The sequence below is a fragment of the Coenobita brevimanus genome, chromosome 44 (genome assembly GCF_032717465.1).
Source record: "Coenobita brevimanus isolate Jiangsu-jjx chromosome 44, ASM3271746v2, whole genome shotgun sequence".
Classification (NCBI taxonomy): domain Eukaryota; kingdom Metazoa; phylum Arthropoda; class Malacostraca; order Decapoda; family Coenobitidae; genus Coenobita; species Coenobita brevimanus.
In genome coordinates, this window is record NC_136997.1 from 23,439,241 (window position 1) to 23,467,220 (window position 27,980).

Genomic DNA, 27,980 nt, shown 5'->3' on the forward strand with positions numbered 1-27,980 from the left:
GAAAAACAGGAGAGACGACCGGACCCTTCATGCGGACTGCTCACCCCAAGGTTTCGTTGGCAAAGGTGCCTAGATTGTAAAAATTCGTATATTCTTGACAACTCTTGCTCCGGATCAGCGCTGACTACGCCAAGTCATCTGCTGCATCGCTGCTGAAGATTAAGGACCATGGTTAGACGGAACTCGCCTTTGTGGTTTAGAAAGAGGCTGGTGCTGGTGAGGGACCAGTTCACATTGTGGCATCGATATAGCCGGGCAACTTCGCTAACTGGTTATACGAACATTTCTCAACTCCTTCCCTATCCAGTGAAAAGAACCTGGTTGACAGCAAGATAGTGAACTACTAGAAAAATATTTGAGTTGGTGCCTCGTATGTCCGGTTCAGGCACTTAGTGTCAGGGGAACACTTTTCATGTGATCTCTAGTAAAGAAATTTGCCAGTGTGGTTGCACCTGATTAGTATAGTTCCTTTGATGACTGGAATGCACAGGCTTCAGCACCAAGACAAAGCAGTGTTCCCCTGAAGAAGAACCATTAAGGGTTATGCTGAAATGGGAATTATATATATTTATACATTATTGTTCCTTATCGTTTTAGTGCAAATGAATTTATGTGATACTTTTTATCACTTAAATTATCATTATCCAGAACTGTGTAAAAAATATATATGATCTGTATGTTACGTAATAAAAACAATGTAAGATGCTGCTTTAGATTAATTCACATATACAACTTGTGCGCACGCGCGCACACACACACACACACACACACACACACACACACACACACACACACACACACACACACACATAATTCACACACACACACACACACACACACACACATAATTCACACACACACACACACACACACACACGTAACTCACTCACAAACACACAGAATGGAGATTGGTCCTGGTTCAGGTTCACGTTGGTTCAGATCGGTTCAACGGTTTCCATGTTATCCAAGAATTCCAAAAACTCCACCAAGCAAGCATGAGATGAATTCAAGGAGTTGTGGGGGTAGAGAGAGAGAGAGAGAGAGAGAGAGAGAGAGTCACAGGAGTTATACATGTTTTTTCACGTTAAGTTATAAAGGTCATGGATTGTTTTTTTTTCTTTTTTTTGTTTTTTCAGTTTTGAACAACCACGGCGTAACACGTAAAGTAAATATTCCAGAACATTCATAATGTTCGTGAAAGTAAGTTTCGTATCTTAATACATATGTTTTTACTATAAAAGAAAAAGTATCAGATAATAATCTCTCTCTCTCTCTCTCTCTCTCTCTCTCTCTCTCTCTCACTACCCATCAATTTTTCTATATCTATCTGTCGTACTCACAAAGCCAAGCTTCGAAAGCAGACACAGGAGGACCGCCATGAGGCTTTCAAGGCCGAAGATTACTAGCAAGACATCCAAGATCACCTCAGCTGGTGTGCCGACTGTGGCAGAGGAAGGGGAGAGGGTCGATTAGGTCAAGTGATTATAGAACCTGCATGATGTTTGAAGGGACTCAGGGCAGAGCAGGACAGGGCAGGAGAATGAAAAAGAATGGAGGGCAGGGTAATGAAGAGGAACGCAGGGCAGGGAAATGTAGAGGAAAGCAGGAAATGGCAGCATAATTTAGGGGCAGGCAGGGCAGGGCAAGGCAGGTGAGCAGTGTGGGGGAATGTTGGAGGGGGATTTGACTAAGAGAGAATAAATCTTTCTCACTCTAGTTCTTTAGGGATGTAATAGCTTTGTCATCAACATCGTTGTTGTCTTGTCATTATCTGAACTCTACATCCCACAGATATAAACAAATTAGCCAGAAGATTTAAAAGATTTTCTACACCACATAGAAAAACAAATTAGCAGGAAGATTCAAAAGATTTCCCACACCACAAATAAAAACAAATTTGCCTGAAGATTAAACAGATGCGCCACACTGAACTACGTGGTGAATCCATTTTGCCAGAATAAGCTGAAAAATTAAATGGAAGAAGTTTCTCGAATACAAGAAAAGCCAAGGTGATGACATCTAACAAACACATGGAGTAGACCGCTATATAAGGTTGATCGCTCAAGTGTAGGAGGAAATATAGTATTGTAGGAATTTAAAAGTGGCCAAAGCACCAGACAGAACTATGGTAGCTCAAGCAAGTCATAAGGATAGGAGAACAGGCATATTAGGGCAATGTGAAGCATGGGGAACTAGGAAAGCAAAATGACCCTGACGGTCCTGTATTGATGCATGCATCGATCTTTCAATACTAGGGACCGAAAAAGGGTGCAAGTGTTTCATGAAGTGCTGCAGGTCTGTATGTAGAGTTAGATGACTTAGCAGAGTGAAAGAGGACATTGAAAGAGTTTGAAAAACCAGGGACATGTTAAAGTAGACGTAGTGCAATGGAATGTGCAGATCAGGCTATGTTATGATGTAGCCAATAGAGAGAAGGTGTGGTGGGAGATTGATGACAGTATACAGATTAGTTAATGAGGGAAATGATTAGGTCTAGACGCAGCAGGAAGGATAATGTTGAAAAATATTTTTAACTAGACGTGTGACCGAGTGTGAGAAGTGTGTATGATATAAAGCAAATTGGAATGAAGTGACTTAGGGGAGAATAACTCTACCAGTAACCTGCGACGACAAGAAATGAAGCAGCTGAGGTAAACCGTGAATTAGAAGAGGATGAGAGTGAAGTAATTTTAAGAGATCTTTACATAGACCATTAAATTAGACCGCTGAGAAACAGAATGAGAGTGACTGGGGTTGCTTTCTCCTGCTTTGCGGCACCACCAACCTGGAATGAGTAACATGTGGTGAGAATGGAACAAAGTCATAGTACTGCCACCAAAATAATATAAACCAGAGTAAAACAGAATCACAAAAAATGAAGATATGGTATTGGCGCCAGAGTAAAACAAAATCGCATAAGTCAAGGATAGGAGAATCGGAGAAAAACAAAATCACACAACACAAAGCTAAGATATGGGAGCTAGAGTAATCACATAACATAAAGAATGGGTGTGAGAGCAAGATTAAAACGATCACATAACATAAAGCTGTGGTATAAGAGACAGAATATGAAAATCAGCGTAGCACAGAGTGACTATATCAAAATGAGAGTAAAACAGTAACAATATGAAAATCAGCTTAAGACAGAGTGACAGTGTGAGAATCAGCCTAAAACAGTGACAATGTAAATCAGCTTAAAATTTAGTGACATTCTGAGAATCAGAGTATGAGAGAGTGCATTGTGAAAATCAGTGTAAAACGAGTGACAGTATGAAAGTCAGCGTAAAACTGAGTGATATTACGGGTAATGTTAGGGAGAAGGTCCAAGTTCACTTCCAATTTTAACTCTGCGACGCAGTCTGTCAAAGTTCCGATTATTGTGTCCAGCAGATCTTGGGTGGGATCTCCGCAGAGTATGTCAAGTTCCAAGATGCAGCCTAACACGCTGAGCTGGCACACGGGTAACGGAAGCGGCCCCTGACATAATACTCCCACTGTAGAGGTTTGGTAGAACATCGTTATTAGAGGCTGGGAGAAAAGAGGGAGGCAGGGAAGGCATCTGAAAGTGGGAGGAGGAAAGAGGGAGACAGCGGATGATACAGGAAGGTCGAAGAAAAAGGGAGAGGAATGGGTAGACAGTTGGAGGTAGTGAATGCTCTCCTTCACATATTGCTTTGACTGTGGAGGGTTTAGGAGATTGTTAGTAGAGGGGCAGGTGAAGGAGGAGGCAGAGGAAGAACGGAAAAGACTGAGATAAACTGAAAAGAACGAGGAGGCAAAGAGAGAGGAAGAAAGGCTCTTCCTCATATGCTACTTTGGCTGTGTTAATGGTTTAGACTTTAGAGCATAGCAATATAAATCTAAGTGTATTATATAATGCAGGTTTTGGTAGATTCGACCCATCCATTACTAGTAAAATAATGCAAATAAAGTAACTTCTTTCAACTAAGCTTGTGACAGTAGGAGAAAGAACCTGAGTTAGAATGTCTCCGAAACTTTCTCCAATCTCCAGAAGTCGGTATTGAATAAATGAGTGAGTGAGTTGGAGCATCCTTTGGAGTATGAGTGAACCTGCATGGGGTGCAGCGAGTGCGAGTGTCTGTGGGAGTCAGTTCAGACTGAGGGAGTGAGAGTGTACAGTAGAAACGTTCTTTCAGCTGCGTTAGCTTTAGTGCTTGTGTGAATGATACGTGTAAGTGAATCAATAAGTACAATAAATACTTCTGAAGAGATGTAGGAGTGTGTGTGTGTGTGTGTGTGTGTGTGTGTGTGTGTGTGTGTGTGTGTGTGTGTGTGTGTGTGTGTGTGTGTGTGTGTGTGTGTGTGTGTGTGTGTGTGTGTGTGATTTTTGATACCATCTATTACCAGCGAGTGTGCGAATCCATGTGTAGGTGAGTATGCATGTTAAAAGGAGAACAAGCGAATGAAAGTGAAATTCAGACGGCAACCAAAACACAGTCACTAACGAATCCCGCGAATAACAGCTTCAATGAATACGTTGGACCCGCTGCAGGGCAGTAAACTCTGTGCCAGACTTCCTCCGGCCAGAAGACCCATGACGAAGAGACTGTGAAGGGCCGACCGCATGGTGGTGGTTGTGGTGGTGGTGCCTGTAGGGGAAAGCGAGAGTTAGTGTTTGACTGGGGAAGGTAGGCGAAGGGAGGGAGCGTTGAGAGTGAGTGGGAAATTAATGAAAGCAAATAAAGGGTGGGAGAGTTAAGGATGTGTGATGAGTGAGATGTGAAGTGGTAAATGGAGAGAGAGTGGGCAATGAATGGGGAGTGTGTGTGTGGGAGTGAGGAAGGAAAGTAGAAGGAGGGAAAATAGGGGATGAGTGAGGAATGTCTTTGAGAGTCGGGAAGGGATGTAAAGGGGGGAAGAATGGGCTTGAGTGGGGAATGAGTATGGAAGTGGTAAGGCAGGTAAGGGGACGGAGAGTGAGGGATGAGTTAACAGTGAGTGGGGAAGTGGTAAGGCAGGTATGGGAAGGGAGCGTGAAGGATGAGTGGGGAGTAAGTGTGGGAATGGAGACGGAAACTGAGGGAAGCGTGAGCGAGGAGTGGGGAATTAGTATAGCTACGTGCATATTACTTTTAACCTTAATTTGTCGCAGGTTTACGTGTTTTTGCAGCTTATTTCACGCACGTCAGTCGTAGCATAAGACAAAGCTTAAGCGTTACAGTCTTTCTTTGACTATCGTCATATTCTAGTTTTAACTCCGTATTGCAAATCAGCATTCACGATGGAGAGGTGACAATTTTAGGCCAAATTAGAGAGATTTAATGCCAAGAGAACCAAGGATCAAACAACACTTGGTATATGTTTTAATTTCTTCGATCAAGCTATTTTCCTGTTAAAAGATAGTGAGGAAAAAAAAAAAAAAAAAAAAAAAAGCTGTTTATACAAGAAATGAAATATGCGTAGCTTCAGTTCATCAGGTACATTTTTCTGAATATTACCAAGAGGGAATATGGTAATAAAATTATGGCTATAGATCTTGAGTGAGTGATTATCAAAGTGTCATCGAGATTTTATGCCGCATATGTACACAATAATACTAACTTATTTTCCTCTAAGATGTGAAAGCTGTCGCTTTTCTGTAAGTTAATCAAGGATTTTAGCCAATTCTGTAGCAGAGTTTTTCCCATTAGTAAAGAAAATCAGATGGTTTTACGGCGTACTTAATAACAAAGACTTAGTAGTAGTGAAAGGGTAACCAGTTTTAAAAAGAGATTTTCACATTGTTTCACCACAAGAAGTGCCCAGAAGTGAAGAAATGTTAAGTGGGAGCACGTATAAAATGGGTTATGTCTGAATTAACTTTATGAATGAGGTTACCTGATTCATTGCTGTGGAAGCGAAGGTGAGTGGAGTGATGTGGAGAGGTGTGGATGCCGTCTTTGATAGGGATATGAGATCGAGGAGAATGTAAGGGGAGATGGAAGGGGATATGTACAGAAGTAAAGGTGAGGAGAATGGGGGAGGTGGAAGGAAGAAGGAAGGAGAGAGGAGGAAAGAGGGGACGGAGAAGGGAGGGAGCGAGTTAAGGGGGTGCGGTGAGAAAGAGAGAGAGAAGGAGGGTGGGAAAGGGGGAGCAGAGGATGCAAGGACCTTGAGAGAGGAAGGAAGGTAATTAGGGAGAGTGAGAAGAGACTGGGATGGAGGAAAGGAGGAAAGACCGTGATAGAGAGGAGGGGAAGATGGGTAGTGGAAAGAGAGAGAGAGAGAGACAGACAGACAGACAGACAGACAGATAGACAGAGACAGAGAGACAGACAGACAGACAGAGAGACAGAGACAGAGACAGACAGACACACAGACAGAGGTACCTCTTTGCCAGGTGATCTGCTGCTACCAGATAAGATTTGCGCTGTTCCCAGACTATTTTATCTCAGTAAGAAAAAAACTTGAACAAAATTTTAACACACACACACACACACACACACACACACACACACACATACATACATACACACACATACACACACACACACACACACACACACACACACACACACACACACACACACACACTCTCACAGAAGGTTTAGGAAACTAAATGATAGGACCTAATAGTCTTATAAAGATTTTTTGTTTATTTTGTTAGAAGTATCTGCAGACGATTTTATATACCTTAGGAGAGACATGGATTAGATCTTGCATTCATTTACCTCATTACTACCAGATTATCCAGCTAAAGTATAAAAATAAAGACTATTCTGATGAAAAACGTAATAAAGTACCTGGTCTTACCTAATCCATCAATCAGTACTTCTACCATAATATTTTCGTTATTTATTCTACTCCTGTAAGTGTGACAGGAGTGTGGGTTCTCTGTATGTAATAAGGTAATAGATGCAGTTAATTACAATAGCATAAATATACAGGTGACATGTGGTTTCACTTTGACTGTTGCTTATCGTGTGTTTCTACTCAAATATTTCTGAAGAAATTGTTTGCTTCTTATGTGGCAAAAAGTTTTTTCTTCATGCCGTACCTTTTAAATTACTGGCCATGTATAACTATGAGGAGTTACTGTTAAATATGTTCATAGGTTTATTGTTTCAAAATGTAAAGAGGGAAGGATGTAAAGATGACTTTTTGTTACTTGATGAATAGGAGAGAGACTCCGTGAAGGAACAGAACCCTGAGGAACACCACACCTGAGTGCTTTAGAAGATTTGTGACACTCGACTACAGTTGTCCTCGTTGTTATTATTATTATTATTATTATTATTATTATTATCATTATTATTATTATTATTATTATTATTATTTTTATTATTATTATTATTATTATTATTATTATTATTATTATTATTTTTATTATTATTATTATTATTATTATTATTATTATTATATTAATATTATTATTATTATTATTATTATTATTATTAGGTTTATTTTATTATTGTTTCTTGTCATTATTACAACTATTATTATTATTAATATGATGATGATGATGATGATGATCATGATGATGATGATGATGATTATGTGGTCATGATGATACTGATGATGATATTGATGATTATTTTAACTTGTTTTATTATTATTGTTATTATTATCTATCCATACATCCATCATCCAATCCCATATTTCCCCATGATTAGCGCAGGAGCCCGTGGCTAGAGAAGTTGGTCCTTACATTTTATTAGTATTAGTATGATGATGGTGATGATTACTTGCTGTCTTCATCTTCTTCTTTTTCTTCTTCTTCTTCTTATTCTTCTTCTTATTATTATTACTCTTATTATTATTATTATTATTAATTACTTATAGTCCGAGTCTTCCGATCAATATCAAGTCCACCAACTTGTGACCTTCACTCGCTCCTCCTCCTCGTCCCACACACCGGAATTCTCACTTATCACTTAGTTTTTCATCTAAATCCCACTCTGTCTCAGATACACTCTTTTTACTGATACTTCCCGACATATTGGCACATCCGACACTGCCACTTACTCCTTCAATGAGCTGAATGGTAAGATACGGCTGGTGAATTTAGGAACGTATGTCTTAAGGTAATGAAGGTAATAAGCATCTGCTGGCGTGGCGTGAATCATTTGCCTACGGTGTGGGTGTGGAAGGAAGAACACATGTTTAAGTACAAGGAGCAGAAGCCTTCAAGCTGGTGTTAGGTGCGGCCACACTTGTTGGAAACATGTGATCGACAAGACGAAGCGACGCACCGGGTTAGAGCCGCTGCAGTATCTGTGTCTTAACGCTGCACGGACCCCTGAGCCTGGTTTCCTCTTGTCGGTCACATGTTTGGAGCAAGTGTGGCCGCCCACTTAGACACCATTAGATACACATTAGACACCATTAAAGCATTCGGCCGCTCTCTCTCTCTCTCTCTCTCTCTCTCTCTCTCTCTCTCTCTCTCTCACACACACACACACACACACACACACACACACACACACACACACACACACACACACACACACACACACCAGCAGCCTGAGTCAGTCCACTGTAGGGCGACGACATTTCATGATTTTCCATCCCGTCCTACAGTTTAGCTGTTTCTCTGGTCCATCGATTACCAGCAAATTTCCTCATTTCATATCCCTATTTTGCTCCTTGTCTGGCTCTTCCTGTCACACATCTGAGGCTTGCCTCTCCGTTGCCCTGGTTATCCGTCTGTTGTCTGCTCTGCCTGGGACATGACCTGTTTATAATACCTACTTTTTCCACTTAACCAGGAAATTTCCTTTTCATGTCTACAAGTTTTCTTAGTTCCTTGGTTAAGTTTTTTTTATTATGGTCAACTGTCGCGTGGCTAAGAAACAGTCCAATTTGTTCATTTGGCTGGTCTGCATCTATTACAGATGTAATTAGTATTTTCTCATATAAATAAATAAATAAATAAATATATATATAATTAGTATTTTCTCATATAAATAAATAAATAATTATATATATATATATATATATATATATATATATATTTTAGTCTCGTAGAAAGTCTGCATATTCCGTTCAGTGGAAAGGCACCTGTATGGTTAATAAGATCAATGGTTCGATCGTCTTCACCCTCCGCTTTATCCATATTCATTCCTCGTAGACCCTGTTTACTTCAATTGTACTGCTGGCATTTACTGAGTACACTAGTTCCCTCTCCTGAACTGGCCCTTCAGTCACAGTGTTACTCTTGTGAAGTTTGAAAAAAATATTCGTATCACCTTTGATTCAGATATATATACCATACCGATATATATATATATATATATATATATATATATATATATATATATATATATATATATATATATATATATATATATATATATATATATATATATATATATATTTGTCCAGCAGCATCTTTCAAAGGAGACATCTGCTTTCTTCCCCTGCCAAGCCTTCACTTGCTTCTTTTTAAATTTCACAATTCCTTGAAGTTTATTCAGCCCTGCTCATGTTGTACTTTAGGACATCTTCGTTTTTCTTTTGTAGGTATTTTTTTGGTACAGATGCTCTCATGTGAGCTCTTGTTCTTTCTATAACGTTCTCACTTTTATGCAAATTCCTTTGTACTATCAGAAATTTTGCTGTTGCTCTTTGGAAGTTTCCTTCCTGCTACTTGTACAGGTGTTCGGTACTTGTTTTTATAAACTGTTCATTCATTTGCTTTTCGTCGTGGTCTACATCATACATCAACTGCGAATATTTACTCTGAGCTAACAAACTACTCTCAACGCTACAGGATATGACTGTTCACATCGGATTAAGTTCTCCTCTCTTGTGAGGTCCGGTACCACGTAACCCCTCTTTCTTCTTGTTTACGTCTTACATGTGCTCCTTTCAGTGCAGTTATATTCTTCACTGTACCAGCGTGTGTTGTGCCAGTGAAGGTGATCTCTGTGTCATTCTTCTTTTCACTATTTGGTTCATTCCAAATCCACTTCCTACACTGTTTGTACTGAAGGAAGGCGTTAATCACCTTAAATTTCAACAAGAGAGCGTCTTTTCTTTTTCTTGCCTGCCTTAAGTTTCATGTCTCCCATCACGAGCGTAAGCCAGTTCTTATTCCTTTCAGGGTTTCCTTTTCATCTTAATAAAATTTTTCTCTCCCTTCGATCTTATTAGCAGATTTTGAAACATAGTTGTATAACAGTTTTCCATTTTTTAAAATTTATGTTATTAGGTCTCCTGTTGTTTCATGTGCCTACTAAAGTCTGTTTCACTATTTCCATTTAAGTTATTATTGATAAAAAAGCATTAACCATGTTGCATCTTTTCATGTTTTCCTATGTATCGCATGACATAAATATCATGAAGGTCTACAAATGCCTCACCAGGTGTTGTGACCTCACTAAGACCTGTGATATCTTTGTTTACATCACTCGCATCCCTGACAAGGAGAACCAATTTGGCTTCACAAGCAAGAATGAGGACGTTTCAAGTCCCATGATTTAGTTTCCAAAGGCGGCTATATTGAGAAAAATAGACATTCTTCGCACCTCTTGCTCCAGAGTAGGTTTGATCCCATTATGGCCAATTTCTCCATTGCTGTTAGGAACTGTGGCCCATGATTGGATAGAACTAGTTGTATTTGTTTAGGTGTGAGCTGGTTGCTCACGAGGCCAAGTCGGCCACTTACTGCGAAGTAAAGATTTTTCTTGTGATGCCTAACAAGGAACCTGTCTAGTATGGCTGCACCAGACTAGTATACCTCCGCTGATGACTGAGATGCACAAGCTTCCTCGCCACGGCAAGCTTGTTTTCCTTTGAAGAAGTACCCCTTGTGATTACATATAAAATCTGAATAGATTGATTTTTTAGAATTTTTTGGACTGCTGTAGATTTTTTTTTGTCTTAGATTTGTGATAAAAAAAAAAAGGTTATTACCATAATTTAAAAGAATTTTTTTATGAAATCAAGGTCTTTTTATTAGAGAGGTCACGAAAAGTTCACAAGATGCATATAGGAATTTATTCATGATTTTTCATAGAGCTATAGATTGAAACTACATACTAATTCAATGATGTGCGTTGTGTAGTGTGAGAAAGGAGAGAAAGGAGCGAGGAATAGCATGGAGAAAGAGGAGAGCAATGGTGAAAAGGAGAGGGAGAGGTGGCAAGAATAAATGAGAGAAGAAAGAGGGACTCTGGAATGAAGGTGGAGATGGGAGATGGGGGAGATGAGGGGAGGAGGAAAGAGAATGACGGGAAGGAAGGGGAGTAGATAGAGGAATAAATTAAAGACAGATGAAGAATAAAGGAATGAATTTGTGGAGAGGAGAGCATGGAGATAAAGAGAGAGGAGATGTGAGAGTTACAATTGAGGCGAGATATAGAGAAGTAAGAGTAGAAGATGAAAAACAGGAAAAGGCTGATTGGAAGGTAGAGACTGGATACGAAGAGGAGAGTAAGAAGAGAGGGGATGCATGTGATGTTGCGGATTTTGGTAGTGTGAGTTGTAAACCCATTCAGTACGATGACGTGGTTATTGTCCATTCTTGCACCACCAGACAACTAAATAGTTTTCAAAAGTAATGGTTGTACGTGAGATTAAAACGGATGCTTAGAGTGCTATACACTACTATATTAGGTATGGTGTGATATGGTGATTGTGATATGTTGTGGTGATATGGCGATCCTGCCTACACACACACACACACACAAGAGGTACTGTTCTGGTTCAGTCAGGTTTAGTCTGTTCAGTGGGTTCCATGTGTTCAAAAGTATCCAGTCTTCATGCAGTTGATGGTGTCCATCTGTGGACGAGAGAGAAAGTGAGATGAAAAATGTTTTGTGTTGGATTGGGTGGGTGGGTAGATGTGTGTGACTGAGAGAGTGAGGAGAAAGTGAGAACCAAGTTAATAGGAGGAGCAAAGCAGGAGAGGCATGAGACTTCGGGAAGGTAGGAGAGAGAAAAGGGGGAAGGAAGAAGGAAGTAGGAAAGGCAAGGGGAGAGAAATGGGAGGAAGGGAGGGAAGAAAGGAAGAGTGAGAGAAAAGGAGAGAAGAGAAAGCTAGAGAGGCAGTGGGAAAAAGGGGAGAAGAGGAAGGAAGGGAAGTAGGTTTGAGAGGGGTTAAGGAGGTGGAGACAGGTAAGTCCCACACAGGTGTTATAACACCAATGAGCTTACGTTGTGAGCACCTGACCACGCCCTTTCCCCCCCTCTCCCTCTCTATCTCTGTCTCTGTCTGTCTGTCTCTCTGTCTGTCTGTCTGTCTGTCTCTCTCTCTCTCTCACACCAATCCACCCACACACCCACCCACACACACACACACACACACACACACACACACACACACACACACACACACATATATATATATATATATATATATATATATATATATATATATATATATATATATATATATACAAACACACACACACACACACACACACACACACACACACACACACACACACACACACACACCTATAATACCAGCTCATTACTTCGTCTTGTGAACAGCATCTGTAGTAAGGATGAATTAATTCTGTAAATGCTGTTTAAATTATTTTTGAAGTAGATAATGATATAATAACTGGTAATCCGATATTAATATAGAAATATGGAAGTCAGTTCTAACGTGTTTGTTGTGACCAAAACTTTGATAATAATAATGATAATAATTAAAATAATAATAATAATAATAATGATAATAATAATAATAATAATGAACAGGTCACTACAAAAAGACCTTGAACATTTAAACTACAATTGCCCAGTGACAGAAAAATAAGAGTAATCAAAGAGGGAAGTGTAAATAAAGTTTGTTAAAAAGCAGAAAATAAAAGTGGTAGTTGCCATGAAAACCACGAATTGCGACCAGAAAATTAAATAGATGTTGCAAAAGAGGACTGTCTGAGGGTGAATCAGTGCTGACGTTAATATACGGGTGTGATGCTGTGGTATAGAATATGTACGAGAAGCCAAAAGTAGTGGAAATGTTACTAATGAATATGGCAGCAGGGTATTTGGATGGGCGGTCTGGTTAAATAGAGAATAGACATGAATTGGCTGATGACAGGGATATTTATGAGTGAAATTTGGAGTTAGATGGAGAATTGCAAATCCAAGAAAATGGCTGTATACAATAAATCCATAAATGTAAAAACTGCATAGGAACGTTGATGGAACAAAAGAAATCACCTCTTTAGTCCAGTGACCATTTTTGTTTTGTGTTATTGCGACGACCAGACGATTTTATTCAACTCAGTTGATATTTATTAGTGAAGGAATTAATGATGGATATATATTAAATGCTGTTCATGGAAGTAATTTATATATATATATATATATATATATATATACAAATATATATGTATATATATATATATATATATATATATATATATATTGTTACATAGCCTATGATTTCATCATCCTTTGTGTAATTTTAACGCACAGTTGCTGCATGTTTGATCACGAGCGTGTTCTGCCTCAGTCCCCCCCCTTCTACCGTTATAGTAGAGTAAGTCGTTCTCTCTGTTATTCAGAGCGGGATTTTCAGCTTTTTGTCCCCATGGCTTCATTTGCGCGTCCTTCTTACAAGTTGTATCAAGCTCTCCTGGCCCCTATATAATGAGCTCAGTCTCTGCATCACTGCCACTTAGATCTGCTCCTCATTTTGTTCACATCTCTGTCCTCCCCTGTACAGATATTATTATTGTGAGTGCTCAAGAAATCTCCAAGCATCTAGCAGCTCTGTGTAATTTGAGTATAAGTGTTATTGCATTTTTTCTTGTACTGTGTAGCATAAGGTTAATTCTTAGGCCTAGTGAGGTTTTTGATTGATGTTGGGTTTTATGTCAGTCATTTTTGATAATAGTTTGTATCTGTAATAATTTATCTGGCATTCACTGAGTATTATCTGGTATCTCATTTTATCAGGGCTGACTTAGATAAATTTACTCTTGCTAATTTCGTGTTCATAGAGGCTATTGCAGTTAACCATATATTTAACCTGTTTATTTGCGATTACATTATCCTTATGAGTCCTGAATGTTTTGTTGTTAGTTTGAGCATTAAACTTTAACTTGTAATTTTACCTAACTCTTTTGTTTTGAACCTGGAACTTTACGGGACAGTAGTGATTTTTAGCATTCTCATTTAAAGTGTACATTATCTTTCTTTGTTCCGTAACATAAATTTGGAGACCTCATATCAGGATATTCAGGATATTATCATAAGGATATTGCTTGATATTTTGTGACTGTTACTTATTAATTATGTCTACTATTACTACACTTGATGAAGCCAAAGATTTTTTGTCAAATGTGCAAACAGTGTGTGATATAGAAAACAGAACAAAGAATGAACTTAAGCTTGTTGCTCAACAATTGGGAATTGCTGTTCGCTCTCATCATTCTAAAGATCAAATTGTTGACATGATTAATGAAAGCTTGTTTAATGTAACTCCTCCAAATGAGCAAACGCAGATTGAATTAGCTAAGTTACAGCTAGCCCTGCAGGAGGCTAAGGCTAAGGAGGCGGAGGCCCGTTCTAAGGAGGCTGAGGCACAAGTTGAACTTGCTAGGATTCAGGCAGACCATGAGTATCGCATGAAACCAGGTGGAACTGGATCATCTAGCTCTGATGTTTTTGATGTGGCTAAAAATGTTAAACTTGTCCCTCCTTTTAATGAATCTGATTTAACAAAGTATTTTCAGTTGTTTGAGAGGGTAGCTACAGGTTTTAATTGGCCTAAGGAGTATTGGCCAGTACTCCTTCAAACTGTTCTCACCGGTAAAGCTCAAGTAACTTATGCATCTTTGCCTCAGGATCAATCTGATAATTATGATGTAGTTAAGAGCTTGATTCTTAAGGCCTATGAGCTTGTTCCTGAAGCCTATAGAGTAAAATTTAGGACAACTTACAAGCAAGATAAGCAATCCCATGTTGAGTATGCAAAAATCAAAGAAGATCTGTTAGAGCAGTGGTTAAATTCTAAGAATGTGGATTCTGATTTTGGTAAATTTAAGCAGATGATTTTGCTGGAGGACTTCAAAAGGTGTATTAGTAAAGATGTAAGCCTATATCTTGATGAGAAAAGAATAGATAATTTGTCTGATGCTGCAGTTTTAGCTGATGAATATGTTCTCACTCACAAGAGATATTCTAAAGAAAAAGGGAAAGCTGAGAGTAAGTACGTTGCCTCTACTCAGAGTACAGGTAACAGGAAAGAGAATAAAGATGATGTTTCTCAGGAAGTAAATACCAGCTTCACCTCTAGATTTCAGAAAAGTAAATGTACTTATTGTAGTAAGCTTGGTCATACTACGGAGAAATGTTTCAGGAGACAGCGTCATGTGAACAAAAAGGAGTCTTTAAATATTCAGTCAATTGGTCTAGTGTCCACTCTTGAGAGTTCCCAGAATTCTTTAACTGAGTTAACTGAACCTGCTTTGAGGGGTAACTTAAATTCTCATGATTGAGCTCCTCTTTTGAGCAGTAACGTGGGTGACACTCTCAAGAGTTCATGTGCTAATTTCCTGTCTGATGGTTTTGTCAGTCCTCTGGACAGTAATGAAAGGAAATCAGTTAAAATATATCGTGATACAGGTGCTTGCCAATCCCTTATGCTGACCAGTGTTCTAGGCACTAATGTTAATTCCTCTGATGAAACTGTAATTTTACAAGGTGTAGGGAATAATTACTTCTCTGTCCCTCTGTGCAGAGTGAATTTAGAGTCTGGTTTTGTTAATGGTTCCGTTATGGTTGGGTTGGTTGAGACACTCCCAATGTCAGGTGTAACTTTCTTACTTGGAAATGATATTGGTGGAAGTCAAGTGTGTCCAGCTCCTCAGTTGTCTAGTGAGCCAGTGGCTGTGTCCCAGGATTGTGATGTCCCTGATGTGTTCCCTGCATGTGCTGTCACTAGGGCTAAGTCTAAAGTTACTGGTGATTTAGAGGATAATGATGATGATGATGTTATCCTAGCTGACACTTTTCTTGCTAATTTGGACCACTCACCAGATGAGGCAGTACCCCGTAGTGTTGATAATTTGTCTCGTCAAGAGTTGGTTGAGTTGCAGGTTGCTGACCCTGAGTTGAAAGGTCTAGCTAACTCTGCTTACAGTGAAGAAGAGTCAGCCGGTGCTTATACTTGTTATTATGTAAAGTCAGGAGTACTTATGAGGAAGTGGAGACCCCCAACAGCATCAGCCGACTGTGAATGGGAGGTTGTACATCAAGTTGTCATCCCTCGTGTTTGTAGGCAGGATATCATTAGAGTGGCTCATGATTCCAGTTTGGCAGGACACCTTGGAGTGAGGAAGACTGTGGCACGCATTTTGAAACACTTCTACTGGCCAGGTATCTTCAGGGATGTTTCCTGGTATTGTAAGTCTTGTCGCACCTGTCAAGTTGTGGGGAAGTGTAATCAGACCGAAAAGGTTGCGCCTCTAGTTCCCATTCCTCCTTTTGAGGCACCTTTCACCCGTGTGTTGGTGGATATTGTGGGCCCTCTTCCTAAGACTTCTTAAGGATTTTCTTATGTGTTGACCATGATTGATATGGCTACTCGTTATCCTGAAGCCATTCCACTTAGAAATATCTCAGCAAAGAACGTGGTTAAGGAAATGCTAGGGTTCTTCACAAAGTTTGGTCTGCCCAAGGAGGTACAGTCAGACCGAGGAAGTAATTTCATGTCAAACGTTTTCAAGCAGTCTCTGAAAGAGTTGGGCATCACCCAGATCACGTCTTCAGCTTACCATCCCCAGACCCAAGGAGCGTTGGAGAGATATCATCAAACACTCAAATCGATGCTCAAGAAATACTGTTTGGAACATCAGAAAGACTGGGATAAAGGCCTTCCATTCGTTGTGTTTGCTGCAAGAGAATCTCCAAATGAATCACTGGGCTTCTCACCTTTTGAACTACTGTTTGGCCATGAAGTAAGAGGACCCCTTAAGTTACTCAAGGAATGCTGGCTGTCGGAGGAAGATGACGTCAACCTGCTGGAGTATGTGAAGTTCAAAGAACGGCTGTCCACTGCTTTACAGCTGGCGAGAGAGAATTTAGGAGCTGCTCAGGAGAAGATGAAGACTTGGTATGATAAGAAGTCCAGGTTACGCCACTTTCAGCCAGGAGATCAGGTTTTGATTCTGCTACCAGTTCATGGGCAACCTCTTCAAGCCAAGTTTAGTGGCCCTTATTTCGTGGAGAAGAAACTCAGTGATGTCAACTATGTCATCGCCACACCAGATCGTAGAAAGAGCAAGCAACTATGTCACATCAACATGCTAAAGTTATATCACAGGCGGGACGAAAATAATCCAGTCTGCACTGTAGCTGTTCCACCCGAGTCTGCAAGTGAAGCTCTCCCATGCAGTATGAGCCTGAGTGATAGTTTGGGGAAGAATCCTGATATCATGAATATCCAGACTAAGCTTTCTCATCTACCTCCCGAGGAAAGGCAGGAGTTTTCGGCATTACTGCAGGAGTACCCGCAAGTGTTCCGTGCCACTCCAGGAAGAACCACTGTGTTGATGCATGATGCCGAGGTTGGAGACGCAAAGCCAATTAAATTGCCTCCTTACCGTGTCAACCCAGTGAAAGTTCCTCTCATCCAGAAGGAGCTTGGCTACCTGTTGGACCACAAGATGATTGAGCCCTGTCAGAGCGAGTGGAGTTCTCCTGTCACTCTGGTCCCTAAGCCAGGTGGGTCACAGCGGCTTTGCATTGACTACAGACGTGTTAATCAGATAACCAAAACAGACACTTACCCTCTCCCTCGTGTGGAAGATTGCATAGACAAGATCGGAAAGGCTAGGTACATAAGTAAGTTTGATTTCTTAAGGGATACTGGCAAGTACCTATGACTGAACGTGCTAGGGAGATCTCATGTTTTGTAACACTAGGAAAGACTTTTGCATGTTCTGTAATGCCATATACAGATTGTTTTAGAGTAATAAGAAATTTCCTTTGTAAATTTCTTTTTCTTTGTGGGGAGGTGTTACATAGCCTATGATTTCATCATCCTTTGTGTAATTTTAACGCACAGTTGCTGCATGTTTGATCACGAGCGTGTTCTGCCTCAGTCCCCCCCTTCTACCGTTATAGTAGAGTAAGTCGTTCTCTCTGTTATTCAGAGCGGGATTTTCAGCTTTTTGTCCCCATGGCTTCATTTGCGCATCCTTCTTACAAGTTGTATCAAGCTCTCCTGGCCCCTATATAATGAGCTCAGTCTCTGCATCATTGCCACTTACATCTGCTCCTCATTTTGTTCACATCTCTGTCCTCCCCTGTACAGATATTATTATTGTGAGTGCTCAAGAAATCTCCAAGCATCTAGCAGCTGTGTGTAATTTGAGCATAAGTGTTATTGCATTTTTTCTTGTACTCTGTAGCATAAGGTTAATTCTTAGGCCTAGTGAGGTTTTTGATTGATGTTGGGTTTTATGTCAGTCATTTTTTATACTAGTTTGCATCTGTAATAATTTATCTGGCATTCACTGAGTATTATCTGGTATCTCATTTTATCAGGGCTGACTTAAATAAATTTACTCTGGCTAATTTCGTGTTCATAGAGGCTATTGCAGTTAACCATATATTTAACCTGTTTATTTGCCATTACATGATCCTTATGAGTCCTGAATGTTTTGTTGTTAGTTTGAGCATTAAACTTTTACTTGTAATTTTACCTAACTCTTTTGTTTTGAACCTGGAACTTTACGGGACAGTAGTGACTTATAGCATTCTCACTTAAAGTGTACATTATCTTTCTCTGTTCCGTAACAATATATATATATATATATATATATATATATATATATATATATATATATATATATATATATATATATAGAAGATGTGTCTGTATTGGCACCCTGGCTAGGTAAACTCTTTTGCCTATGTCTGTCATGTTGTGCCGCACCTTCTTGCTGGAGGTTTGCTTTCATTCAGCCTCTTCCGAAAAGGGGTGGTCGTTCCTAACCCTCTCAGTATCGCCCAATTGCCTCGGTATCTTGTTTTTGTTAAGGGTTTGAGGGTATGTTTAACTAGAAGATTCTGAAGCACTGTCCTCTCATAAACTCTTACCATCTTCTAGGGATGCTCCACTGGTGATGTAAAACTTGCCTTATGATTTTTGGCCATCCTCCTTTCGGGACTGTGGGGAAACCTTTGTCATTGCACGTGTCATAGTCAAAGCTATCGACCGAGTTTGGCAAAAATTGATGATTTCCTAAGCGCGCTTTTATGGTTTCTTTCCTGTCTGTGCCTTCATCTCAAGCTTCCTTTGTGGTCGTTCTATAGCTGCTGTTGTAGACTGCCTTTATTCGTCTTCTAAAACTATCGATAGTGATGTTCCTCAGTGGTCTGTCCTGTTACCAGCTGTCTCCCTTCTATTTATCAGTGATTTTCTGAACTGCACTTTAATCCCCATCCACTCTCACTCCGATGAGTCTATGCATCACAGTCCTGAATGCTTGTTTCGGTGTCCGTTTCTTCAATTTTTTTAAGTAATATTATGATGAAGCTGTGGCTGATTACTTTCTGACCTGACTATCATTTCTGATTCTATATATATATATATATATATATATATATATATATATATATATATATATATATATATATAATATGCATTATCAACACCTCTCAGGTTAAAATCTTCCACAGGAATATCCAATAATGTTTAACAAACCGCAGCTTAGTCCTTCATTGTCTCTTAATATCCTTGGGTTTTCTTTCTCTACGAATCATGGAAAGATTATACTATCACCCGTGCAAAATCTCCTTCCAAGAGATTAAGTGCATTAAGCCGACTCCGTGTTTTCGTTACACTAGACGACTGTTGACTTTGTATAGGGGTCTTATTCGCCCGTGTGTGTAGTACATATAGCATGTTTCTGATCTTTTTTTTTTTTTTTTATGCGAGGAAGAAGGAACCAAAGGGGGCGAGCCCGCAATTATTGTTCCTTCCAGAAAACAAAATACAAGAGAGAGGGAAATTCAAGATCCGATCATTTCGAGATGCCTGGACAAACTGTGTTCGAAAGACTGGAGATCATAGGAAGCAGGAAATAAAGACAGAGGGAGACAGTTCCAGAGTTAACCTGTTGCATAAATGAAGGAGTGGGAGTAACGGTTAACTCCTGCATTGGAGAGTTGGACAGAAAAAGGATGAGTGTTTGCTACTAGACGGGTGCTACGCACCCGTCGAAGAGGTGGAGGAATGCATGCAGAAAGTTCAGCGGAGCAGTGACCATTGAAACAGCGATAGAGAAGATATAAAGATGTAAGAGTGCGACGAAGAGACAGTGGTTGAAGGAAGTCAGTAAGAGGAGGAGAGTTAATGAGACGAAAAGCCTTTGACTCCACCCTGTTGAGAAGAGCTGTATGTGGGAAGCCTCCCCACACATGAGAGTTGTACTCCACATAGGGGTGGATAAAACCCCTGTATAGAGTCAACAATTGAGCAAGGTCAAAGAAGGAACGGAGTCGGCTTAGCACACCTAATCTCTTGGAAGCAGATTTTACAAGAGATGTAAAACGATCTTTCCAAGATAAGTCCCGAGTAAATGAAACCCCAAGCATGTTCAAGGATGATGCAAAATTAAGCTGAATATTATCAAACACTAGTGGGTATACATGTGGAAGATTTTGTTGGGTTGATTGGTGCAAAAACCGAGTCTTTGATGCATTAAAAACAACCAGATTATTCTTACCCCAGTCAGAGATACGAGCCAAGTCAGACATTAGGTGTGCCATAGCCTCATCCCTTGTTTGTTGAACTAACTGATGAGATGGACGTTGCGGGAACCCAGTGGAAACGTGAAGGGTGGAGTCATCAGCGTATGAGTGGACAGGGTTAGATGTACAGCTTAGAAGGTCATTGATGAAAAAAGGAAGCGAGTTGGTAATAGGACAGAGCACTGAAGAACACCACTGTTGATAGATCTAGGAGAAGAACGATGGCCGTCTACAGCAGCTGCTATAGAACGACCAGAAAGGAAGCTAGATGAAGGCACAGCTAGGATAGAAACCGTTAGAGGGCAGTTTGGAAATTAAAGATTTATTCCAGACTCGATCGAAAGTCTTTGAGATGTCAAGTGCAGTGGCAAAGCTTTTGCCAAAGTCCCGAAAGGAGGATGACCAGGAGTTTAAAAGGTAGGTGAGAAGATTGCCAGTGGAGCGTCTCTGTTGGAACCCATACTGACGATGAGAAAGAAGGTTGTGATAGAAAAGACGCTTTAAAATTTTTCTATTAAGAATTGACTCGAAAACTTTTGAGATACAGGATGTTAAAGCAATTGGAAGATAGTTAGAGGGTTGGGAATGGTCACCTTTCTTTAGGGCTGCCTGAATGAAAGCAAACTTCCAGCAAGAAGGAAAGGTACAAGTTGATAGACAAAGGCGAAAGAGTTTGCCAAGGCAAGGTGTAAGCACAGAGGCATAGTTCTTGAGAACAACAGGAAGGTCTCCATCAGGCCCATATGCCTTGTCAGTACTGAGGCCTGTGATGGCAGAAAATACATCAGCTGAAGACATTTTAATTTCAGCCATGAGGAAGTCAGAGGGTGGAATTTATGGAATCATCGAAGGTAGAACTGGAGGAGAAAGTCTGAGTGAAGAGATCTGCTTTATCGGTAAAAGATATAACTACAGAGCCATCAGAGTAGAAAAGAGGAGGGAAGGATGATGAGGTATAGTTGTTAGAAAGGTTTTTGACAAGGTGCCAGAAGTTGCGGGAAAAATTCGAGTTGGAGAGTTGAGAGCATTTAGTACGGATGAAATTGTTTTTAGCAGAGCAAAGAACTGCCTTAGCACGATTCTGGGCAGAAATGTATAAAAGATGTGATTCAGGGGTGGGTTGGCTCCCGTACCTTTCATAGACCCTCCCCTTGTTGCAGACAGCATTAGAACAAGCATGATTAAACCAAGGCTTTCGTGCAGCAGTCAGAGGATATGAGAAAGGAATGTATGCTTCCATGCCTGAGGGAATAACCTCCGTAATGAGCAAGGCACACTCAGATGGCTCCCGCCCATGGAAGCAATAATCATTCCACGGAAAATCAAAGAAGTACTGCCTGAGTGCCTCCTAATCTGCAGCTCCAAAGTGCCACAGACGACGTTTCTTGGGAGGGTCCATAGGTGGTACCGGAGCTATAGGACAGGTTAAGGTGATAAGGTTGTGATCGGAGGAGCCCAACGGAAGGAAAAGATTAACAGTGTAAGCTGAAAGATTAGTTGTAATGAAGAGGTCAAGTAGTATCCCGTTATACAGTCCTTGTAAACAGGGTGGAGTCAAAGGCTTATCGTCTCTTAACATCCTCTCTTACTGACTCCCTTCAACCTATCCCTCTTCTCTGCAGTGTTGTATCTTTATCTCTGCACCATCACTGTTTTAGTGTGTTTCTGAGAAGTCTACTTGCACCCCTTGTCCATTTTGGCAGGCGCGTAGAACATTTCTGGCAGCACACTCTTACCCCTTCTCGGTCCAGCGGTCTAAGTAAGAGTTAACCGATACTCTTAGTCATTTATGTATGCTGCAGATCAGCTCCGGAACTGCCTTCTTCAGCCTGTATTTTCCTTTGTGACCCCCATCATATCCCAGAATAAGTGGATCTTCAATTTTGCAATGTTGTGTTTTGTTTTCCGTGTAAAGAAAAACTCTTATGTTTTTACTCTTTGGTTGTTTTTTCCATGTATGAAAAATTACAGTTTCCGAATGCATGTATCTCCTACTTTCGTCTGATCCATTGTAAAGAAGGGTACTTTGTTTTCCTTTCCACGGCTTTGTAAAGAAGGGTTCTTTTTTTCTTGTTCCACGGGACATCTATCGTTTTTTTTTCCAAGTCTCTCCGAACACTCGTACGTTTGCTGTACAGTGATTTCGTTCGCCTCAGTGTGGTAAACCCGCAGCAGCCGACACTGATGATATTATATGTGGCCGGGTAGTGTCGTCATTGTTAGTTGATGCGGACTCACCACTCTGACTTTCAAAGCCCATTGAGAGAAAAACAGGAGAGACGACCGGACTCTTCATGCGGACTGCTCACCCCAAGGTTTCGTTGGCAAAGACGCCTAGACTGTAAAAATTCGTATATTCTTGACAACTCTTGCCCCGGATCAGCGCTGACTACGCCAAGTCATCTTCTGCATCGCTGCTGAAGATTAAGGACCATGGTTAGACGGAACTCGCCTTTGTGGTTTAGAAAGAGGCTGGTGCTGGTGAGGGACCCCTTCACATGGTGGCATCGATATAGTCGGGCAACTTCGCTAACTGGTTATACGAACATTTCTCAACTCCCCTATCCAGTGAAAAGAACCTGGTTGACAGCAAGATAGTGAACTACTAGAAAAATATTTGAGTTGGTGCCTCGTATGTCCGGTTCAGGCACTTAGTGTCAGGGGAACACTTTTCATGTGATCTCTAGTAAAGAAACTTGCCAGTGTGGTTGCACCTGATTAGTATAGTTCCTTTGATGACTGGAATGCACAGGCTTCAGCACCAAGACAAAGCAGTGTTCCCTTGAAGAAGAACCATTAAGGGTTATGTTGAAAAGGGAATTATATATATTTATACATTACTGTTCCTTATAGTTTTAGTGCAAATGAATTTATGTGATACTTTTTATTACTTAAATTAGCATTATTCAAAACTGGGTAAAAAATATATATGATCTGTATGTTAGGTAATAAAAAGAATGTACACAACTTGTGCGCACAGACACACACACACACACACACACACACACACACACACACACACACACACACACACACACACACACACACATAATTCACACACACACACACACACACACATAATTCACACACACACGCACACACACAGACACACACACACGTAACTCACTCACAGAGACACAGAATGGAGATTGGTCCTGGTTCAGGTTCACGTTGGTTCATGTCGGTTCAACGGTTTCCATGTTATCCAAGAATTCCAAAAACTTCACCAAGCAAGCATGAGATGAATTCAAGGAGTTGTGGGGGGGGGGAGAGAGAGAGAGAGTCACAGGATTTATACATGTTTTTTCACGTTAAGTTATAAAGGTCATGGATTTTTTTTTTTTTTTTTTCCAGTTTAGAACAACCACGGCGTAACACGTAAAGTAAATATTCCACAACATTGATAATGATCGTGAAAGTAAGTTTCGTATCTTAATACATATGTTTTTACTATAAAAGAAAAAGTATCAGATAATAATTTTTTTTCTCTCTCTCTCTCTCTCTCTCTCTCTCTCTCTCTTTCTCTCTCACTCCCCATCAATTTTTCTATATCTATCTGTCGTACTCACAAAGCCAAGCTTCGAAAGCAGACACAGGAGGACCGCCATGAGGCTTTCAAGGCCGAAGATTACTAGCAAGACATCCAAGATCACCTCAGCTGGTGTGCCGACTGTGGCAGAGGAAGGGGAGAGGGTCGATTAGTTCAAGTGATTATAGAACCTGCCTGATGTTTGAAGGGACGCAGGGCAGAGCAGGACAGGGCAGGGGAATGAAGAAGAATGGAGGGCAGGGTAATGAAGAGGAATGCAGGGCAGGGTAATGTAGAGGAAGGTAGGAAATGGCAGCATAATTTAGGGGCAGGCAGGGCAGGGCAAGGCAGGTGAGCAGTGTGGGGGAATGTTGGAGGGGGATTTGACTGAGAGAGAATAAATCTTTCTCACTCTAGTTCTTTAGGAATGTAATAGCTTTGTCATCAACATCGTTGTTGTCTTGTCATTATCTGAACTCTACATCCCACAGATATAAACAAATTAGCCAGAAGATTTAAAAGATTTTCCACACCATATAGAAAAACAAATTAGCAGGAAGATTCAAATGATTTCCCACACCACAAATAAAAACAAATTTGCCTGAAGATTAAACAGATGCGCCACACTGAACTACGTGGTGAATCCACTTTCCCAGAATAAGCTGAAAAAAAGTCTTCATATTAAATGGAAGAAGTTTATCGAATACAAGAAAAGCCAAGGTGATGACATCTAACAAACACATGGAGTAGAACGCTATATAAGCTTGATCGCTCAAGTGTAGGAGGAAATATAGTATTGTAGGAATTTAAAAGTGGCCAAAGCACCAGACAGAACTATGGGATCTCAAGCAAGTCGTAGGATAGGAGAACAGGCATATTAGGACAATGTGAAGCATGGGGAACTAGGAAAGCAAAGTGACCCTGACGGTCCTGTATTGATGCATGCATCGATCTTTCAATACTAGGGACCGAAAAAGGGTGCAAGTGCTTTGATGAAGTGCTGCAGGTCTGTATGTACTCGTAGAGTTAGATGACTTAGCAGAGTGAAAGAGGACATTGAAAGAGTTTGAAAAACCAGGGACATGTTAAAGTAGACGTAGTGCAATGGAATGTGCAGATCAGGCTATGTTATGATGTAGCCAATAGAGAGAAGGTGTGGTGGGAGATTGATGACAGTATACAGAGTAGTTAATGAGGGAAATGATTAGGTCTAGACGCAGCAAGAAGGATAATGTTGAAAAATATTTTTAACTAGAAGTGTGACCGAGTGTGAGAAGTGTGTATGATATAAAGCAAATTGGAATGAAGTGACTTAGGGGAGAATAACTCTACCAGTAACCTGCGACGGCAAGAAATGAAGCAGCTGAGGTAAACCGTGAATTAGAAGAGGATGAGAGTGAAGTAATTTTAAGAGATCTTTACATAGACCATTAAATTAGACCGCTGAGAAACAGAATGAGAGTGACTGGGGTTGCTTTCTCCTGCTTTGCGGCACCACCAACCTGGAATGAGTAAAATGGGGTGAGAATGGAACAAAGTCATAGTACTGCCACCAAAATAATATAAACCAGAGTAAAACAGAATCATAAAAAATGAAGATATGGTATTGGCGCCAGAGTAAAACAAAATCGCATAAGTCAAGGATATGAGAATCGGAGAAAAACAGAATCACACAACGCAAAGCTAAGATATGGGAGCTAGAGTAATCACATAACATAAAGAATGGGTGTGAGAGCAAGATTAAAACGATCACATAACATAAAGCTGTGGTACAAGAGACAGGGTAAAACAGAGTATGAAAATCAGCGTAACACTGAGTGACTATATCAAAATGAGAGTAAAACAGTAACAATATGAAAATCAGCTTAAGACAGAGTGACAGTGTGAGAATCAGCCTAAAACACTGACAATGTAAATCAGCTTAAAATTTAGTGACATTCTGAGAATCAGAGTATGAGAGAGTGCATTGTGAAAATCAGTGTAAAACGAGTGACAGTATGAAAGTCAGCGTAAAACAGAATGATATTACGGGTAATGTTAGGGAGAAGGTCCAAGTTCACTTCCAATATTAACTCTGCGACGCAGTCTGTCAAAGTTCCGATTATTGTGTCCAGCAGATCTTGGGTGGGATCTCCGCAGAGTATGTCAAGTTCCAAGATGCAGCCTAACACGATGAGCTGGCACACGGGTAACGGAAGCGGCCCCTGATATAATAGTCCCACTGTAGAGGTTTGGTAGAACATCGTTATTAGAGGCTGGGAGAAAAGAGGGAGACAGGGAAGGCATCTGAAATTGGGAGGAGGAAAGAGGGAGAGGAATGGGTAGACAGTTGGAGGTAGTGAATGCTCTCCTTCACATATTGCTTTGGCTGTGGAGGGTTTAGGAGATTGTTAGTAGAGGGGCACGTGAAGGAGGAGGCAGAGGAAGAACGGAAAAGACTGAGATAAACTGAAAAGAACGAGGAGGCAAAGAGAGAGGAAGAAAGGCTCTTCCTCATATGCTACTTTGGCTGTGTGAATGGTTTAGACTTTAGAGCATAGCAATATAAATCTAAGTGTATTATGTAATGCAGGTTTTGGTAGATTCGATCCATTCATTACTAGTAAAATAATGCAAATGAAGTAACTTCTTTCAACTAAGCTTGTGACAGTAGGAGAAAGAACCTGAGTTAGAAAGTCTCCGAAACTTTCTCCAATCTCCAGAAGTCGGTATTGAATAAATGAGTGAGTGAGTTGGAGCATCCTTTGGAGTATGAGTGAACCTGCATGGGGTGCAGCGAGTGCGAGTGTCTGTGGGAGTCAGTTCAGACTGAGGGAGTGAGAGTGTACAGTAGAAAGGTTCTTTCAGCTGCGTTAGGTTTAGTGCCTGTGTGAATGATACGTGTAAGTGAATCAATAAGTATAATAAATACTTCTGAAGAGATGTAGGAGTGTGTGTGTGTGTGTGTGTGTGTGTGTGTGTGTGTGTGTGTGTGTGTGTGTGTGTGTGTGTGTGTGTGTGTGTGTGTGATGTTTGATACAATCTATTACCAGCGAGTGTGCGAATCCATGTGTAGGTGAGTATGCATGTTAAAAGGAGAACAAGCGAATGAAAGTGACATTCAGACGGCAACCAAAACACAGTCACTAACGAATCCCGCGAATAACAGCTTCAATGAATACGTTGGACCCGCTGCAGGGCAGTAAACTCTGTGCCAGACTTCCTCCGGCCAGAAGACACATGACGAAGAGACTGTGAAGGGCCGACCGCATGGTGGTGGTTGTGGTACCTGTAGGGGAGAGCGAGAGTGAATGTTTGACTGGGGAAGGTAGGTGAAGGGAGGGAGCGTTGAGAGTGAGTGGGAAATTAATGAAAGCAAATAAAGCGTGGGAGAATTAAGGATGTGTGACAACTGAGATGTTCAAGTGGTAAATGGAGGGAGAGTGGGCAATGAATGGGGAGTGTGTGTGTGGGAGTGGGGAAGGAAAGTAGAAGGAGGGAAAATAGGGGATGAGTGAGGAATGTCTTTGAGAGTCGGGAAGGGATGTAAAGGGGGGAAGAATGGGCTTGAGTGGGGAATGAGTGTGGAAGTGATAAGGCAGGTAAGGGGACGGAAAGTGAGGGATGAGTTAACAGTGAGTGGGGAAGTGGTAAGGCATGTATGGGAAGGGAGCGTGAGGGATGAGTGGGGAGTAAGTGTGGGAATGGAGATGGAAACTGAGGGAAGCGTGAGCGAGGAGTGGAGAATTAGTATAGCTACGCGCATATTACTTTTAACCTTAATTTGTCGCAGGTTTACGTGTTT